This window comes from Ixodes scapularis, unplaced genomic scaffold (genome assembly GCF_016920785.2).
Source record: "Ixodes scapularis isolate PalLabHiFi unplaced genomic scaffold, ASM1692078v2 PGA_scaffold13__105_contigs__length_92229423, whole genome shotgun sequence".
Taxonomy (NCBI): Eukaryota; Metazoa; Arthropoda; class Arachnida; order Ixodida; family Ixodidae; genus Ixodes; species Ixodes scapularis.
The window spans coordinates 1,556,973-1,573,234 of NW_024609839.1; the positions used below are offsets into that span (position 1 = coordinate 1,556,973).

The 16,262-nt window shown below is 42.9% G+C and overlaps 2 non-coding genes across 2 annotated transcripts; both read right to left on the reverse strand.

The window, feature by feature from the left end:
• Positions 1–4,478: 4,478 nt before the first annotated feature.
• On the reverse strand, positions 4,479–4,552 carry Trnat-ggu. Its single transcript has one exon. It is a non-coding gene; the product is annotated as a tRNA-Thr (tRNA).
• A 361-nt stretch (positions 4,553–4,913) lies between these two features.
• Trnat-ggu lies at positions 4,914–4,987 on the reverse strand. Its single transcript has one exon. It is a non-coding gene; the product is annotated as a tRNA-Thr (tRNA).
• Between the last annotated feature and the right edge of the window lie 11,275 nt (positions 4,988–16,262).

Below are 16,262 nucleotides of genomic sequence, written 5' to 3' on the forward strand. Positions count from 1 at the left end.
ATTGTTCTACGCGTCGAACCTTCTACGTCGAATGCTCCAGAAGCCAACGCGTGTACAAAAGCGGCTCCGCGTGGCAAGCCGGAGTCAGTTTCGCCTCAGCGTTCGATCCCGCTGCTTCGCCGCCTTCGACGCCCGCGACGCTCTGTTGTTATCTTTTTCTCCTTTTATTTTTGGGCACAAGTTCGCCCCCCATTAAACGTTCAGTTTACTCAGTCATTTGCTGCATCATCACTTGTCATTCGTGACAATATAGCCAGCTCGCTATTCGACGAAACGGTTTTAAGCAATACAATCATGAGAAATTGAAATTGCAACAACAAAAAGAACTGATCGATATTCACAGTAAAGTTGAAACGTAGCAATGTTGTAAAACATTTTTTACATTGCCCTTTTCAAAGAACCAGGGCGAAGGTACATTCGTGTCTTGCCTGGCAGACATAACTTCTGAGTCTTCTGGCGGAATCTTTTCTTAGGGAGAGCCCGATAGTTGCACCCTACAAGCTGTAACATCTTTCCCTCCTGAAGAAAATGTCCTTGACTCATGCGGTGGAACCTACTTTTTAACATTCAAAGCAGCGAACATCTGTGACAATTGTTTTTCATTGCTCACCTCGCGCGGAGATAGGCAAAACCAATGCATTGTGGAGAATTTGTCTGCTAGCGGAGACTCCGAGCTCACCAGGGGCGCTGCGATCACTTTTCGTATGATATTTATTTATTTATTTATTGTACTTTTCCGGTGCCCCTAAACAGCCCATAGGCCTACATAAGGGTGCACCGTTGACACCTACATGCAGTTTTGCATAAAAAAGATGCACGCAAACGCATACATAATTTGAACAAACAAAACGTGATATATAAATGTAAATTAGAAAAGTGCATAAAGTTGAAAACAACACTGTTTGCCAAAAAGACTGATACAAGAGGGCGTCACATTATAAAAGCACTAGCAGAGACCGCAAACTAAAACTTTCCCGCAAAAAGATGTCTACTTCGGGCGTGTTTGCGACATTTGACATGTTAAAATTATACTGGATACGCTCAATGGGTCTTAAGCTTTTTGGATCAGAGGAACCGAAAACACGATGGGAGCGAAGAGACCTGCCAGGTACAGCAATGAGTACGGATGAGGTTAGCTTGGGGCAATCTATGAAACCGTGAAGACATTTGTGTAAAAATAAAAAGTCTCGTGCCTGCCTCCTTTCGGAGAGGCAATGCAGGTTTAAAATCTTCAACAATCGCTCATGGCTGAAATAAATTCGCCTGTTAAAATAACGGTCGTAAAGTAGTCGAACAAACTTCTTCTGTACATTTTCAAGTTCATTCGAGTTTGTCTGGTTTAAACGATTCCAAGCAACGCTAGAGAAATCCAGTTTAGACAGGATGAGGGATCGGTACAAATGCAAAAAGCAAGAATATCCTCTAAAGTTTCGAGTCATTCTGGTAATTGCGCCCAGAGTACGGTAACATGTATTGCTCAAGTATGCCACATGATCAGAGAATTTAAATTCACTGTCCAAGAAAACTCCTAGATCACGTACAACTGAGACGCGCTCAATCGAGCACTTGTTCAAAGTGTAGTCAAAGGTGTTAAAGAAATGTTTTCTCGAAAAAGATATGACTTTTGTTTTAGCAGGGTTGAGAACCAACTTGTTGTCCTTGCACCAGTCTGCCAATGCTGTAATATCTTGCTGTAGTTTATTGCACTCAGAAATGTCCACAATAGCTCGGAAAAGCTTAACGTCATCGGCAAATTGTAACATTTCCGAGTGATTTATGCATGAGCAAATATCGTTCACGAAGATGTTGAAAAGCAGAGGCGATAGGCTAGAACCCTGCGGGACTCCCGATTTGGAGAGGTACGCGGTTGATTGTGCACCACCGTATGAAACAGAATTCCATCTGTCATGCAGATAGCTCCGAATCCATTCGCAAAGTGGTAAGGAGATACCATAGGACGCAAGTTTCTTAACTAGCAGTGAATGGCTCACTAGGTCAAATGCTTTTTTAAAATCAAAGTAAATTGCGTCGACCTGCTGCTTCGACCCTAGTTTGGCACCCACAAATTCCGTAAACGCTATTAAGTTTGTTTCCACAGAACGATTTGGCATAAAACCATGTTGTTGCACGTTTATACGTCTGGAAAAAAAATGCATGATATGACAATGCATGGCCTTTTCGAACACCTTGGCAAACGAACAGATCAGTGAAATTGGACGATAATTAGTGACAGTTAGTGCCGACCCATCTTTGAATATTGGCAAAAAATATAAGGGAAAGGGAGATAAGTCTGATATTAGGAATTATTGTCCCATAACCGTGACACCAGTTATTTACAGGCTGGTAATGCAGATTATAAAGAACTGACTGGAGGAGTGGGTAGATTGCGAGGCATACTGGGCGAGTTACAGAACGGGTTTCGGAAACAAAGAAGGTTGGAGGACGATTTATTTTCTCTAACACAGTGTATAAAAATAGCGCAAAAAGAAAACAGACAGCTCTGGCTGGCATTTCTGGATATAAAGGGTGCCTATGACAATGTGAACCAAAGGAACGTGTGGGACATTGTGGAAAGCTTAAACCTAGATGAAGGACTAACAGCACTATTAAGCACTATTAAGGAACATTTACAAAGATAATAAGGTGATTATAACATGGGAAGGAAAGGCGACAGGGAAAATAGACATAAGACGAGGCCTTAGGCAGGGGTGCCCGTTATCGCCTTTGCTGTTTATGTTGTATCTGAGAGGATTGGAGGATAGACTAGAGAAGAGTGGGCTTGGATTCGACCTTTCGTACAGTAAGCTAGGCCAAAAAATTCAGCAATCCTTACCGGGATTGATGTATGCGGATGATATCGTACTAATGGCTAACAACAGGACAGAGTTGCAGGAATTAATGAGCATCTGTGGTAGGGAAGGAGAGGAATTAGGTTTAGAATTCAGTAGTGAAAAATCAGCAGTCATGATTTTTAACGATGATGAAGTTGAGAGACTGAAGATACAGAATATTACAGTTGAGAGAGCTAGTAAATACAAGTATCTAGGAGTATGGATATGCGATGGTGCACAATATTTCAGTGAGCATGAAAAGTATATAATAGGCGAGGGCAACAGAAATGCAGCTGTAATGAGAAATAGGGCACTTTGGAATTACCACAGGTATGAATGAGGTGGTGAGAGAGATTTGGAAAGGGGGTCATGGCGCCTGGCTTGACTTTTGGAAAAGCAGTGCTATGCATGAAATCCGAAGTGCATGCAAGACTAGAAATAAAACAGAGCGGAGTAGGTAGGCTGGCTTTGGGTGGGAACATTGCAAAACGCCAAAACAGGGCAGTACAAGGAGACATGGGATGGGCGTCATTTGAGAGCAGGGAAGCGGTGAGCAAGATAGAATTTGAGGATCGGTTGAGGCAAATGGATGGGGACCAATGGGCACGAAAGGTGTTCAGCTATTTATACATGAGGAGTATAGACACAAAGTATAGACAGCGCACTAGGAAATTAAGAGGAAAGTGTTTAGGCTATGGTGGACATACGGAAGGGCAAGTCTCAGTTAAGAAGAAAGGCCACAGAAAGAGATCGGTGGCTAGAGGGAATTAGCATGCCAGGAGAATATTATTACGTGCTAGCTAAAGTAACCGCCAGGGTGTCGAACCGAAATTTTTATCGGTTCGGATCCGGTTCACGGCTTTCGGTTCGGTTCCGGTTCAGTTCCGGGGAGCAAAAAATAACGGTTCAAACCGGTTCGAACCGGTATGAACCGCTAAATTGTGAATATATTTTTCCGCGTTCTTCTGGCAATATACACTATTTACGCTGTGAAACGATTAACTATATAGTTTCTTTGATCGTCCGTGCAATTTACTTTTGTTCTTAGGTACCAAAAATATTAAATTCAGTTATTTAATTTTGACGCAAGAGCAGAAGAAAATCTACATTAACATCCATAACGTCGTGTTAATACAACTCAATATCCCTTTGTTTACGAGTAAAATATATTTTGCCTGAATCAAAATGTTTAGTTACAAGAGTAAAGAGTTGAGCTTGTTGGTACATACCTGTAAATAGATCAGCTTCTAATTTAGAACTATACTGTATTTTCTTGTCCTTTCTTCGTGTTTAAGTAAAATTGTAAAGTTCAAGCTGATCTATTCACACGGTATAAAATGTTGTCGCGAAGTGTGGTAGGTCGTCTAAAATACCCGTGATTGGTACAACTTTCTGTCGCAGTATTAAAAGTGAAATCGTGTCATTGAACTAAGGAATTAAATACATCACATAAAAATATGAAATGAGCATGCACCTCGTGGCCATATATCATGAAATGAGGTTTACGAAATACACTTCACAATATATATATATATATATATATATATATATATATATATAGAGAACGAAGAGGGGAGAAAATGATTATTGAATTTATTGCATTAAAGTTAGGGAAAGGGAAAGGGAAAGAGAGCTGGCGAAAAATTGTGCCAGGAGCGGGGATTGAACCCGCAACCTTCGCCTGACCGGGGCGACGCCTTAACCGATTAGACCATCCTGGCCACTGGTTTCGGCGGACTCAATTTCTGACCAGCTCTCTGTGTACTGTTTAGTTTCGAATTCGCTTAACTGGGTAGACGACAACCGTTGCTGATTTAAGGCCCGCGCTATTTCCGACATGCGGCAGTGACGTGGCACGTCATCTCAGCTTGCAAATGTCGGAAAGGGCCCGTCTTCCAGGATATCTAGGGAACCACTCCTCCCCATAGGGACAGGCTGCACCGTATATATAATGGGATTGAGTGAAGATTTGACAAGTGCAGCCGTAGTAATATTGAGAACGAAGAGGGGAGAAAATGATTATTGAATTTATTGCATTAAAGTTAGGGAAAGGGAAAGGGAAAGAGAGCTGGCGAAAAATTGTGCCAGGAGCGGGGATTGAACCCGCAACCTTCGCCTGACCGGGGCGACGCCTTAACCGATTAGACCATCCTGGCCACTGGTTTCGGCGGACTCAATTTCTGACCAGCTCTCTGTGTACTGTTTAGTTTCGAATTCGCTTAACTGGGTAGACGACAACCGTTGCTGATTTAAGGCCCGCGCTATTTCCGACATGCGGCAGTGACGTGGCACGTCATCTCAGCTTGCAAATGTCGGAAAGGGCCCGTCTTCCAGGATATATATATATATATATATATATATATATATATATATATATATGATGACGGACCCAACTGAGGTAAAAGCAGTGAGATTTTCGAAATGTAACAAAGTTTTAGGATAATTCCTTTCAGTCGATCTTCTATAGACACACCGAGCGGCAATGCAAATGCCTGTTGTTCTAACCAGACATTCGTTAATCATGCAGCAAGAAGTAATCGCAATTGTTCACTCTAATATATACGCACCTTCGCATTCAGATCGAATCTGGCCCAAAATAATGCTTGCCCAAGTGAACATTTTCTTATACAGAATAAGCTGGCATAGCCTGGCTGTTGAGGGTTGTTGTACGCAAGATGCCGAACAATTTAATTTACAAATGAGCATCACCCTTGCTAATTGATGATTTTAACACGATAGCATTAAGGAGCTCATGTCGCAGAAAAACCGATGTCGGTGGCGTGACTGGAAAATCCTGATGGGTCGATACGTTCATGACGTCAGAGCTACATACCCTAGCGCAAGAATTTGAAACAACCCACAATGCTTACGTGAAACGTGGCATCAGGCGTGGAATGAGGGTGATTAAAACATGATATGTAATGCGAAATAAAGGGTGCCGTATGTTTCAAATGATTTCACTTTTAGTAATTCCTTTGCCTTAAAGAAAAAAATTAAAACTTTTAGGCAGGATTCGAATTCACAACCCTTTAGTTGCGAGTCAGACGCTTTTCACTATAGCCACGCGAGGCACGCTTGCGCAGCAAAGGAGAATGCGATGCAAACGAGGCCCGTTGACGCTATCGCGTTCCTCTTTTAAAGGCGAAGCTTAAGCGTCCTTCAAAGTTATTTTCTGTTAAGTAAAACGAAGTAGTATTTCACGTTCTACTCGACATGGCAGCTACTTAATTGGACATTTTCTGACGGTTTGCGTGCATAATCGTCAAAGTTCCACCGCGCGCCCCTGTTTACTTTGTTTTCGTCCAGCCCACAGACACATAAAGCTAATGTTCACCACATAAAAGAGTCAATAACAGACTTCTATATGTTTGAGAAGTTATATGTGTGAGGAACACGTAGTTATTTAAATTAGCTTCAAAATCAGAAATGTATGTAAGGCAGTGTTGTACGGAACGGCGTTCCAAGGAACGGCGTTCCTGGAACGCGTTCCTTTTAGGAGGAACGAAGGAACGCCGCCGTTCCAATTTGCATCGCTGGAACTGGAACGGGAACGCGTTACATTTTTACCGGAACGGAAAGAGTAACGGCGTTCCTTTTTTCGTCCAGTGGGGTCATTTTTATTTTATTTCTAACGAAAATTTTGAAAGTACAAAAACAATACCTTTACGAAGTGACGGATCTTGTCAACTTTTTGGCTACTAATCTTATGGATTATTTTGTGAGGTCATCGCTTGCTGACAGTTTGGAATGCAGAAAAGCTGGTGGACATTTATTTTTTTTATTTTTTTCTAGAGTGCCCGAAACTGCGGTACAAAAAGCAAAACGTTTAGTCATAAGAAAAGACAAAGAAAGAGGGTCGTTTCAAACTCAGCTGGTTTCTTTGGTTCCACGAATCCTCATACATCCAAAAATTTAAGGCCGACTTCAGCCATTTCTGAACTTCATAACGAGGCCTACAATTACAACAATAACGCGGGTTGCCAGACATCGAACACACCCTTGTATCCCGAACATTGGTCACTTAAAAGATAAACACATACACAAAAAACTTTATTCCTTCTCTTGTCCCCCACCTTCAAACTGAACAAGTTCAACCTTCACAAAGAAGTATTTGTAGTTTTCAAGACTGACCTTCCAAAAGCCCCACACTGTCCTTCACTTGCTCGTCTTGCGGACAGCAACATCGAGGAAGCCACTCTCGTTAAGTTCTAACAAAGGGACTTTGTTGAATTGAAACGTTTGAGGTTGTTGTAAAATGCTCGTGCAATGTTGGGTAAAAGTACATTCGGCTTGTCTGAATCGTCCACTACAAACATAAATATGGTTAAAAGCTGAGATTTTTAACTTGAATGTATCAACAAATGAAACCCTGCTTCCGCTTGTTTTCTTCTACCCCCCCCCTCCCCCCCCCCCCCATGCCTTTTCATCACGACATACAAACTCGTATGTTGCCCATTATTAGGATAGATAAAAAAAAAAAAACTCTGCTTGATTTAACTAAATATGGTAATCAGCAAAATACAAATGTAACGTATATGTAACGATACGTTCTATTTTTTAAGCTGTAACGGGAACGAGTTCCTTTTTCGCAGTTGGAACTTGTAACGGGAACGCGTTCCAAAAATCAGAAGGAACGAGGAACGAGCTTTCGTTCCTTTTTTTGAGGAACGTGTACAACACTGATGAAAGGCCGTCCCATATCACTTACAACGTGCCTGTCGAGGATAAAAATGCCGGAAAAGATTGGCAGAACACCTTTCAAATAATTTGGGGGGCATTGCTTTAGGGTGGTCAGCCCTCTATTTATGTTGTCAAATATTCAATTAGTAATTAAATATATTTTATATTGATAAAAAAATTCTACTTTATAAAGTTCACATAACCGCTTGAGACCGACGCGGAAGGACGATACTCGAAACTACGCGATCTGTGGAGTCTACGTAAAAGTGTTTTTCTGTTTGCTGATTGGCAGTGTGAAACATCGGGCTGCAGGGTACGCTAAAAAGGACTCTGTGCACACATGATGAATTGGAAGTTAAATACACGAAATGTTCAGAAAGAGAGAGATAATTAATGTTATTTTTTTCCAAATAATCCCTTCCAGAACACCTTACTGCAAAAAGAGATGCGTAAAGATGCACGCAATGATATTCATGATTTTACACAAATAGAGCGAAGGACAGAAAACGTTTCTTGAAATCTTAGTATAAATTACATTTCATCAACTTGCATGAGCTCGAAACTTCCGAAATACTACCTCGGGAGGCTAATGTTATATTCGGTTTTACCTGCACTTGTTTTGGGCCCTCACTTTACGACACTATGCTAGAATAGTCATGCGTTCTAACATTTCTCTAGGCTGCCACATCTCATCGCGAGACTGCTCTTAATACTGCACAAATTTACAATTGGGACATCTATGGCTAGTGTTGCGAACATCGCGTTTCACCAGAAAGCTGAACTGTTTAGCATGGTATGCACGTGACGTCATCACACTATAGGCTGGTGGTCATTCTGATTTCTTCTTGCTGGGAAAGTCGAATTCGACGGTGCAAAAGGTACGCTGCAGGAGGCGCAAGCTCAGTGAAAGCCAAGTATTTGAAAGGCACGTATTATCATTCTTAGTGCACCGTCGTGAGGAACGGCGCGAGCGTCTGGCACGACAAAAACGTGCTTTTTGGCAAGAGCATTTTTCCAATAAAAGTAGTTTGCGGGGTCACGCCTTTTTGTCTGCGCCAAAGATGCAGGGAAGAGGAGCCTTTACGACACAGTATGTTTTTAAAACTCCCCCCTCCCCCCCGGCCCCACACACAGACGCACTTCTTTTACAGCGGTGCTGTTAAGGGCTAGTTTCCCCAGTGCCGTGTCCGTCAGCAAACAAATGATGACACTAAACTCTGGAGAGCTACCGCCATCTATAAATGACGACGGCAACCAGACAACCGGCTTGCCAGTTGTCTGGTTGCCGCCGTCGCTCTTAGATGGCGGCAACCTTTCCAGCCTTTCAACTCTGGCTTGCCCGACTTGCGGCTATAGTGTTAACAGTGCATGGGAAAGCCAAAACGACAGGTTCTTTCAAGAGTGCAAAAGCTGGAGACAACGCTTCACTATACGATTCGAACCGCTCTTCGCACACCCGTAGTCTTTAGTCATTGGGTACGCGGGAATATTTTGTTTGCCTGTCTGGTCTTTTTGTTCAAACCCCTTATTATATTTTAGATTGCGTGTTTTCGTTGTTTACCATTAAAGTTTCCCTCTTTGAACATTGAACGAGCGAGATGTGGCAAAAAAGATTGAATTTCTGTCTTTTTAGAGACAGGAAAATAGTAACTAAAAAAGTGATAGTGTAATTTATTTTTCTCTCTTTTTTGCATTTTGAATGGGTTGAGCAAGGAAAAACACGCGCCGGAAAAATTCCCTGGCTACGCCACTGCTATGTAGAACAAGTAACGAGCCCGCGAGTGCCTTGCCAGGCCTACGTCGCGTGTCGTTTCCGCGGCTGAACAGTGAACATAGCGAGTAGTCGTCGGAAAGTTTAGTCGGATTCTCAAGTTCGAGCAGTGGCCATTTTGAACGGCAGGCCGTCTCCGACGAATCGTTCCAGAGATACGAGTCCATCTTCCGCTCGTCAATTTGGAGGGGGTCCCACAAAACGGATTTTCGCCTCTTTCACGGATTTCGGGAAGCGTTCCGGATCTGCCAGGGGGATTCACCGTTAGTTTATGGAATAACGCAGGTGCTTTCTGTACTTATTTCGTACATTGAATGTAATCCCTTTAATGAGCCTAGGCATCAAGGTATGAAGCGAAATGGTACGACAGTATGAAGACATGAAGAGACATAAGAGACATGGGTCCAGATTAAAAAAAGCTAAAATTAAATTTTGGCTTCGGCCAAATAGGAAGGTCACGTGTTCGCTCAGGCCACTTGACTAAGCGTATCCGGTTCTGCGCTCGCAGAACTCGCTTTTTCGTATTGGGGAGCGGTGGGGACTGCTTTTTCTAAGACTGCAATGGTTCAAGCTCGACACAATGTCGGGGAAGCCAACGTGATTGTCCCAAGAGTGAACACTTCGACGCTGTCACCGGGCACCGCCATGTTTCCGTGGATTTTGCCTACTATTGATGAGCTGCTAGCGACGATAGTGCGCTCTTATTGGCTCTTTAGTGTGATTGACTGCTTGTTAGCGCAACTGTGTGTACACGCTTGGAGCAAGCGCTCTTCGTAACAAAACGGTGTCCGCTTGCCGCTACGTAACGCACCGCACTCAAACGCAAATGTGCGTAGAACCTCTTCTCGCGGCTTGCTTTGCAAACGCAGCCCACAAACCATGTGGCCCCGATCTAGCAGTTGGAAGCACTCAAATAGAGGCGCGCTAAGATTGAACATGAAGGGACGCCGAGCGTCGAGAGCGGCAACTAGAACCTGCGCAGTCCATGGATGCTTCAAAACACTACACCTGTCGGTCTCAACCACGCAGGAAAGAAGGGTCATTGGGTCGTCTTTTTTTCTAGATTTGGAGTCCAGATACTGTAAGTGAATTAATTTTTGCAAAGACCTAATCCTCCTTTTGGCGAATATGTGCTGACCCCTAGACATGCGACTGGGTTCGAGACTATGTGGCTAGAAAACAATGCACACGAAGGCCTCTCCCACCCGTTATCAAAACCTCGGCCCCATCCTGTTCACCCATTAAGCCACTGTGGCCTAGATACGGCTCCCCCAAACTCGCCTTAGTCGCCATCGTGGGTTATCGTCTGCCCAAAAGTCGACACGAAGCAACCATCTTCCCTCTCTATTTGGCCTGAAGGAAGAGAGAGTGGTTACTAGAAACATTTACTCTCGAACCAACGTTTCTACAAAAGGTCCATTTTCGCGAATCGCCTACAATTCGCGAAATGTAGGTTCCCTTTCAGCAATGGACCTTTTATAGAAACATTGGTTTGAGAGTAAATGGTTCTAGTACCCCCTCTTCCCTCTGGCCGAGTAGAAAGGGAAGATGGTTGCTTTGTGTCGACTTGAGGCATAAGATAACCCGCGATGAGGGCAAAGGCGAGTTTGGGGCAGCCGTATCTAGGTCACAGCAGTTCAATGGGCAAACTGGATGGGGTTGACATTTTGGGTGTCGAAAGGGTGGGAGAGGGTGTGCGCGCGCATTGTTTTCTAGCCACTTAGTCTCGAACCCAGTCGTGTGCTTAGGTGGCAGCACATGTTCGCCAAAAGGTGGATTCCGGTAAAATGTAAACACATTGGAATCTATATTGAGATCCCACCGCGTCGCGAAAATTAGAACCAGCGAATTATTCCAAAACTTCAGCTTTCATCTAAATCGGGAAATACTGAACCCCAAAAAAGGATTTTTTTTTCTGCAATGATGAAACATGTTTTGTTTAAAAAGAACTCTGCACATCCAACATGTTCCCAAACGTCTCATCAAATTTTCCGTTACTGGTTGCAGGTTGAGGCTACTAGTCCGTGGAGTGGAGGATACCAAGCGTTTTCGTCACATCAGCGGCAGTCGCCAGTTGTTTGTGAAGCACGTGTTGCTTTGTAATTATCTTCCCGATAGTGGTGCAGTCTAGTTTAATCCTGTTGTTTCTTGCTGGAGTTGTGAGGAATGGCTAGGAGTTGATTTGCGCAGAATTATTTTGCAAACATGTTGCATCGTTGATGGACCGCCCTGAAGTTAAAATAATATAACTATAAATGCTTTCACCGTTTATATATTTCTTATCTAATGTTAAGGTACACATTGTGTAGGCAGACTCCATTGAACTGTCAAATCTCAAGTTTAGATAATTATTTTTTTTGCTGGGACTACAGTATGTGATGCGAGAATGTCCTGATCATTGATAAGTTTGCTTTCTAAGACTATTTAAGCTCCTTTCCTGCGTATAAGTACTACTCTTGTCATCGAAAAATGAGGTGCCATCTGTGGACAATAAAAGGCCTGGACCTACCTGTTCAACTGTTTTGCTGGAACTAGGGTCTGATGTGAGAATGTCTTTATTGTTGAATAGTTGGCTTTCTAAAAACTTGAATACTTATCTTGCTATCAAGAAATGATGTGCTCTGTGTCCACAGTAAAAGGCCTGAACCCGTGTGCTTATCTGCTTTGCTGAAACTATAGTCTGATGCGAGAACGTCTTATCAGTGAAGATGGTTTTCAGAGACTATATAGGCTCATTTCTAAAAAAATATTGTTGTTCTAGGTCTACAATGAACAAACTTTCCGGATGTGTGTTGCCCAGTAAATTGCAAGAGTGCATTGCAAACTATCGGGACTTTTTTGTCTATCAAACAGTCACTACTGCCAAACCTAATGCAGTGATGTGATTGGCCTAAGCCATTTTGGAGCATCTCTTGGAGCAGCCAAAACAGTGTTTCGCAGCAGCAAAAGTGGTTTTTGAAGCGAAAATTCTTAGAATATTTTTTTCTTTGAAGTGCTGGACTAACGAAGGGCGCTTTGTGCTGTGTCGTGAAAGAACTTGCTTTTTGTGTTCCCGACGTGCCAGATTTTCGTCAAAAGTAAGCAAACATAAAACAATAAATTGCAAGAGTCCCTGCTGGCGCCTCTGTCGTGTAGTCATGTTCACATGCACGTGAGGGCAACATCAGCATGCTTTCACTGGTACGTGCTTCGTCGCGCAAGCGGAGGCAACGGCTGTTCAATCGAAATCGGAACAATGCCACTTCGCTCCATCGCCAACTGGTTCCCAAAATAGTATGCAAAATGTAACTGTCCAGCATACGACAAAACAACACTCCAGTGGCGCGTGCTTGCCAGACCGGCAGGTGAGATAAACTAAACACACAGGAGAAAAGAACTTGAGCGCATCGATGCAAGACATCGCGAGCCAGGGTAAAAAATTTGGAGCGCTTTGTGCAAAGACTGAACTCGAGAGAAGCAACCACGATGTGCGGGTGCAGCGTGCAGACATTGCCTTTTTTGCTTTAGCTCTCTCCCCTTCACCAACTTTCTTTTGCTGCAAATGTTTCATGTACCAATGTCCCTCTCAAAAGGAAGCCCACCGAGAGGAACCTAGATAATCGTTATTTCGACAAGCAGTCTTTGAATTAAAGGGACACTTTAACAAAATTTGATAAACAGCAGTCGTGTTCAGAAATAGGTTGAATATGATCTTCAATACCCGTAAATGATAACTGCACGTCTGTATTTTGAGCCTGATCACTGTATTTCTGGTTATTAACGGCCCACTCTGGTAAGGGCTTGGAGAGCAGGCAGCGGAGAGCACGTGGCATTCACCGCAATCGTGACGTAGTTCATCTCGGAACGAGCAAAGCCTCGGCGAGGCTGATGCCGCGATGTCCTAACGGTTCCAGCCACCGAAGCGGCTGCTTTTGTATGAATTTTGAGTGACAGGTTAATCTTCTATTATCTTGTAGGGGGACAATAGCCACTTCTGGGAGACACAAAGGATGTTCTCAGGGGGAGGGGAGCCCCTCCTTCCCCTTTTCTCTCGTGGTGGCCGGAGGCGAGGCAGTCATATTCACTAGCTCTCGAGGTTCCTAGACGGGCATTACAAACGAGGCGTTAGCGACATCCACCAGGTGCTCTTTGCTAATTGTTTAAGGGGGGACATTACCCAGACTAAACAATTTCGAACAAAAAAAGTTGAGTTTGAAAAAATGCCATATTTACTTCCACCAGCACCTAGATAATGTTCGCAGAAAGTTTCATTAGCTTACACTGCATAGTTAATTTTTTTATAAATTATTTTCGGTCCTCCGATGCTAAAGAAAAGCCAGGGGTTGGAACACTTTAAACACATTTTTCCCCGTTCCACTTTTTGGCATAAATTTCACTTTAGGAAAACTATCCTTTTCTTATTACGTAACTCGGATTAATTTTTATGAGTTCTTCTGGAGTGAAATTTAGAGGGGAAGATAGCTATCAGCTTGTATTTTTTATTTTTGTCATTTTTCATGGTCAAGAATGAAAATCTTGGACAAAGAATGGAAATTTAAACAACAGTATTTGAGTTTATGTGGCCTTTTTGTCATGAAAGATGGTATAATATAGAAATATGGCTCGACTGTCCTAAAGGAATATAACACATGAAAACGACAAATTTATAAGTATTTTTGAAACAATAGTTTTCCTACGCTGACACGCCCACTTTCTTCTTTAAACATTTGCAATTTTTTTGTACTTCACCCAGGTTAAAAAGATTTGGCAGAAATATTCTCAACGTCAACAAAAATAAGCCCTGTAAATGTCATTTAAATCAGACAAGTGGTTCAAAAATACACTTTTTTGGGTAGTGTCCCCCCTTAGTTTGTTTTAAAATTCCTTTTCGTGCCTTTTTCAACAAGAGATTGATGTTGTCAGCAAAGCAACTCTCGTCGCGCAAAAACGTGGTTTTGTTTCACAGCATGACGGCATGTCTGGCACCCGGCACACTAGCGTCGGGGCGTTCGCACACGCCCGCGCCTGTCGTTGAAGAAGTTTAAAAAAGACGCGAGACGAGATTCCCGAGACGACGAGGCACGAAACGCGAGACGGCGGCAAAAACCATGCAAGACCGGATGGATGCAGGGCACTTTGTGTCGGGCGGCCGCTTGCGCCACATAGCTCACGCATGCTCAATTACGTTCTTAGTTTAGTTTCGGTTTTGAAAGGCGACCAAAATTAATCCTTTGGAGCAGGCTTGGCGCAGAACACCCGTATTTTGGCAAAATGTTGCAGGGTTAGCCCCTTGGCGCAGTTTGGCAGAGCAATCACATCACTGCGAATGTACACTTTCTATTAACTCAATTTAAAACTCTTGTCACCAGCATTTTACAACCAGTTCTAATTGAAAGCTGCAAGGTTTCCATATGTTATAAAAGATTATCCGGCGTAATTTTCTATAATCATGCCACGAAAAAAAAGTCAACCATTCTGTGGAATGCAATGGTTGTAAGTACAAGTTTTCCTTTTAATGTCACACACTTCAGAGGTACACGACGTTACGCTGCCATTAATTCCGTGCACTTATTTTTTTACCTTTTGTGATATGCATAGGTCAAAATGCGAGAGTTCGTAGCAAAAATAAATATGCCAATAATTCAGAACAAAATAAAAAAAAACGTTTTAACATTTTGTACAGGTGCCTCGGGTTACAAGAATAATGTATATGCGCCTCCAAGTACTGTCATCACAAAGGCTACCTGCCCAACCGAACAAAAAAAATGTATGCACTTTTCAACCGTATTTATACGTATAATGCATGGCTCCCTCAAAAAAAAAAAGAAACAAAACAAAACTATATTTACTGGCCGACGAAATAAGTTTGAAGGGAGAGCACGTTTCTATTTTGCTTTTCCTTACTAAGGGCACCTGAAGGCAATGTAGTAATTCAAGCACAGTTTGCATTCGTCGGCTGGTAGCGGCTACAGGCTTCCTAAGCTCTTGCACGGTGCTTTGCCAATTCCATATGTGGCGCACTTCAAACAACTACCAAGTGCCTACTGTCACTTGACACGATACTGTACTCGCTGTGCAACATTGGTTCGCAAGGTTGATTTCGTCAGCAGTAATAGTAGAGTAATAAAACGTGTGAACCTAGTTTGCTATTTATAATTCCGAGAATACTTGTCCGCCGTTGTGGGCACTAGCCTCCCGCCATCTTGAAGTTTTCTTTCGAGCGTCGGTGCAGAAGAAATAGAAACCTCGACGAAGGTGTGCAGCGAAATTCTGTGGCCACCGCAGTATATTTTTGTAATCATGGTGGTCGTGCATTGAGTTTCCTTATGTCGTGGCACGTGTATGATACACAAAAAGAAGGTTTGTACAACAAACAATAGTCGAGATGAGGCGGAAACTCTGAAAGAAAATACTCTTTGAAACAAGTGCACAACCACGACAAAACATTAGGATGTCGAGACATCTCAGAAAACAGACAATAAGAATCGCTCGGAATATTGCCGTGTGCAGCTACATGCTCTCTGTATCGCAAAACTGAAGTCACCATTTTCCCGTTGGTAAGGAAATACATGCCCACCCTCTATCACGAAACGACTCTCATCCTTGGCCTGTCAAAGTTCACCATTCATATTGCATTGCCTTTCTCTCTGCAAGAAAAAAACAACAAAAAAAGGAGAAGAAAAAATTTCCTGGCTGGGGACTTCTGATGCGTCGCAAGAACAAGGAGAATGTACAATACTCGAGGTCTTCAAACACACTCTTCGTGGCATCCTTCTCTTACAGTTGGCTCGTATTCGTGAAAAGCGAACAATTGGCGCCGATTTGCAAAGCTCCGAGACACACAATGTCAAGTTTTGATGTGTGTACCCTTTCCTAACGTTTCTGAAACTGATTGCCCGGTTAAAAGGGTTTAGCTAAAACAATCCAAGCCGACGATCATGATCAATGGCACGCCATAAAGTTCTAAACTTTGTCGGCAGTCAACGAGGAAGCAGTCTCAA